Source organism: Tupaia chinensis, unplaced genomic scaffold (genome assembly GCF_000334495.1).
Source record: "Tupaia chinensis unplaced genomic scaffold, TupChi_1.0 Scaffold000361_1, whole genome shotgun sequence".
Taxonomy (NCBI): Eukaryota; Metazoa; Chordata; class Mammalia; order Scandentia; family Tupaiidae; genus Tupaia; species Tupaia belangeri.
Window position 1 is genome coordinate 455251 of NW_006159857.1, and position 4319 is coordinate 459569.

Consider the following 4319-nt stretch of genomic DNA (forward strand, 5'->3'; position numbering starts at 1 on the left):
CACCGCGTGGAACACTTGTATTTGGGAGCTTTCAGCATGGTGACTCTAGCTGTCTTGGCCGGGCTGCTCCAGTCACTGAATCCACAGGAAGATACCAAGTTTCAGAATAAGGTCCCGAACGTTCGCCGGTGCATAACCAAGCAAAGAGAGCAAGAAAAACTTTCTCCTGGAGTAATCTACGTGGGCCACCTACCTACCGCATTTTATGAAACCTAGATCAAATCATATTTCTTCCAGCTTGGCGCCTATTACAAGGTTTAGACTGTCCAGAAGTAGAAGGACTGGAAACAGCACAGGCTATGCCTTTGTAGAGTTTGAATAGGACGATGTTGCCAAGATCCTTGCTGAAACCATGAGCAACTACCTGTTTGCTAACAGACTCCTGAAGTGTCATTCTGTACCACCTGAAAAAGCATGTAAAGAACTTTTCAGAAACTGGAATACTTCATTTCAACAGTCACCATACCCAGCACTGGAATAATATAATCAGGATCGGACACCTCTACAAAAGCAATGGATGGAGAAGCATTTTAAAAGGAAAGAAGAGTTACTCAGGAATAGATTAGCTAAAAAAAGAATTGATTATAATTTACTTTCCTTGATTATATAGAAAAATGGGAAAAAGCTTTCAGACACTGATCTTCAGAAATCTACAAAGAGCCAGATTTTACTGAAGAAGAAAAAAAAGGTTTCAGGCACTCCTAACACTCCCGAGAAGACTGTGGACAGCCAGGGCCCCCCATCAGTTTGTATACCAACATTTTTTGAGAAACAAAAATCTGAAGTGGCTGAAAGGAATGATGATGATAAAGATAATGAAATAGTTTTCAAACAGCCTGTATCCAGTGTAAAAGAAGAAACACAAGAGACTCAAACACCTAAACATTCAGGGAAAAAAAGATGAAGAAAAAGCAATCAGTGATTCCAAATGTATTATGTAAATTTCTTCTGAAAAATGTGTTTTTGTTATCATAGCTAATCTTTAATATGTACGAGACACAACCATTGACAAGATTTTTGGAGGAAAAATGCGCTGTTCAAGTCAGTAAGGAAAGCAGTCCAGAATTTTCGCTGGCCTGTCCTTGCTGAAACACAGGAGGCATATAGCAGCTGGCAGTGACTGGGCTCACACTGCCTCTCTGTCCTCACCTCTTCCAGTTTTATTTTCAGATTTTACAGCTCTTCCTACTCTGCAAAAAGAAGAGTCACCATTAATTGCAGATATAAGTACTGAACTGTAGCATTTTTTTTTGTACCACCAAATAAAGATCACCAATTTTGCTTAACCATCAAAAAAATTATTTAACTTTGTCATTATTATTATTGTTATTATTGTTTTACTTTGACCAAAGAGACAGAGTGAGAAAGGGAAAGTGAGGAAGTAAACTGCCAGGTCTGGGAATCAAACCGTGGTCAGCCATATGGGAGTCCAGCCCCCTTTACCACCACACCAGCTGCCAGCCCCACTAGACTCTTCTTAATGCTTTCTTTCCTATGATTCTTCTTTTCACCCTTAAGTTTTCTTCCATCCTTTCTCTGTGGCTTAATTCATTGTAAAGAAATTTCTTCATCCTCGCTATGTTAATGAATACATCCTCCACCTTCTTGACCAAATAATATATGACCTTGAAGACCTACAAGGGTTTGTTTGCATACTTTTATTGATGTTTGAGGATGTCTTTTACTTTTTTTTTTTTTTGCTATAGGGAATATGCGCTTGCCGGAAAGAGACAGAGGGGGAAAATAAGAAATCACCCCCTGGGGGGGGTGGAAATCACTTCTCTTGGGATTTTGGGCACATATGCAGAGGTGCTTGTTGTGATTTTCAAGCTGTTTGGTCCAGGGCTTAAACCATGGTGGAACAAGTGGAAGTCCAGCGCCTTAACCACCACACCATCTGCTGGGTCATCCATGCTTTTAATTAATTGATTAATTAATTAATTATGTACATTCTTCTCTCTACTGGTGTTATGCACATAATAAACATCGACAAAAGAGTTTTAAAGGGTGAAGCAAATGTTACTTTAAAATGCCTTACTAATAGTGATGGCTTCATACTACCATTAGCTAATATCTTAACACACAATATCCATTTAGGGTCTTCTGTTATTTTTTTTAAGAAGTAGGTGTACATTTACATATGAAAAAGTAATTCTGGTGGGGATGGCTTCTTGTTAGATATATTGTCATTGTTTTTACTTTAAGATGTGGACAATGATGTGCTCATAGTAGGAATAGGGAGAAGGTCATCTTCGCCATTTTTGACATGTTCACTAGCATTAGCCTCGTTTCATGATGTTTTTTAGGAATTAAAAAAATTTTTAATTTCATTCAATCACATTATTTAGCTTACAAAGTGAATATTCCAACATGTGAACATTTCTCCCTAGTCCAGTTGATAAAACTATAAAATCAGTTTTTAAAGTCATCTTTCTGTTTTGGCTTAGTTTAGTTTAAACTACACGATAAACCTTAAGCATTATTTAACTAAGGCTAGCATGTGGTTAAGGTGCTGGACTCTCGCATGGATGACTGTGGTTTGAGTCCTGGACCTGATGACTTGCTTTCTCTCTCTCTCTCTCTGGTTAGTACATGTGCCATATAGCAAATTAAAAAATAAATAAATAAAAATTTAAAAAATTATTTAACTGGGTTTCTGAAGTACACCTAAAGTTGGAGCTGCTAATTTCTCCATACTACAGACCCCTAATTTTCTCTGAAAATACCTCTTTCACCCATCTATAGGTCAAGTGATGGTACCAGTAGAATCGGCATGTCATACATGGGCCAAATGTGATTTACTTCTTATTCAATTTAGAAAAATACAAGTAAAGTGCTAATACTTTCTTCCCTTACTCCTGGAGGACTGATACTTTAGTTCAGTAGTAAAACAAAACAAAACAAAACAAAACAAAACAAACAAAAAATCAGGTTAAAAGCCTGTTATATGTTATCACAGGGTTAAGTTCAGTGTCCAAAAATGACCAATATCTGAATTTTACAGTTTAAAGCAGAGGCAGACACACTTGAAGAGATATAAATATAGTATGGTGGGTACAAAAGATATTAATAGAGGATAAAAGGTAACATTGGTTTTAGAAAGGCTTTATGGAAAAGATGGTGTCTGAACTGAAATTAGAAAAAAAAATTGCTGAAGGGTGCATGCATTCATTGGAGACATAAGCAGAGGGGAGTAAGAAAGTACCCATCATCCCCGGGGGTGGGATGGATATGCCACAGTTTCTTCTCTTTCATTCTCCTCTCAGGACTTTAGACCTGTAAGATGGCCAAAATTAATGAGAGCTACAATACCCAAAAGGTAGAATGTGGGATGTTGTAGCTCTTTGAGAATGCTATCTGGCATTATCTACTAAAATTAAAAATACCTTAGACTTCCAAATTCTACTCTTGGGAATCTATCTGATGAAAATAAAACCACTCATTCCTTTGAAGAAGTACCTATGTACAAAAATGATTATTTTAAAGTTTATTTTTTAAGAATTATTTTAATTTTGCTTATTTATTTATTTTTAATTTGATCAGGGAGGGACAGAGGAGAGAGAGAGAGAGAGAGAGAGAGAGAGAGAGAGAGAGAGAGAAAGTGCTGGATTACAGGCATGTGTGAGCCCAGCATGTACAAGGAGACCTTGGGAGGATAACCTCCTTTGTGGGTTCAGTATCACAGAGCATTGCATTACCACTGACCACTGCAGCTGGCCTTCCAAATGCTTATTAAAACATTGTTTGATACCCCAAATAGGACAATGCCTGAATGAATATGATATTGCCACACTGTGGAATATTGCATTTACTTAATAGAATGAATTAGTAGCTATTGCTGATGAGGAGGTGGGATTTATACTATTTCTGAGTGAGATAAGGAAGATGCAAAAGAGCATGTATCAAATTATCTCTTCCCTCTTTTTTGTTTTGTGTCAATCAAACAGTGACAAAAATACATTTAGTTTTTATATGCATATATACGTATATGAGTGTTAATTTGAGTAACCATTGCAAGGAGCGAGGAGGATGTGGATGAAAGAAAAGACATGTGTAAGACAGGCAAAAGAAGATAAGACAAAACTCATACCAACAAAAAGCATTCATATGATCACATGCATGCCAAATTAAAAAATTTAGTAAGAAAGGTGGAATAGAGGGCTTATAAATTGGAAACACAGGCCACAGAAGTAAGTAACTGTGTACAATTTTATTGAATTTATAAGATTTTAAAGTATTTACTAGGTTAGTAGTTGCTAGAAATATTTACGGCCGTACATAAATCCAACAGTGTCTGGCCATATGAACCAATAACGTGG

General features: G+C 36.8%; 1 pseudogene; it reads left to right on the plus strand.

The window, feature by feature from the left end:
- LOC102473284 (MKI67 FHA domain-interacting nucleolar phosphoprotein pseudogene) lies at window positions 1-922 on the plus strand (annotated as a pseudogene).
- Window positions 923-4319: the final 3397 nt, after the last annotated feature.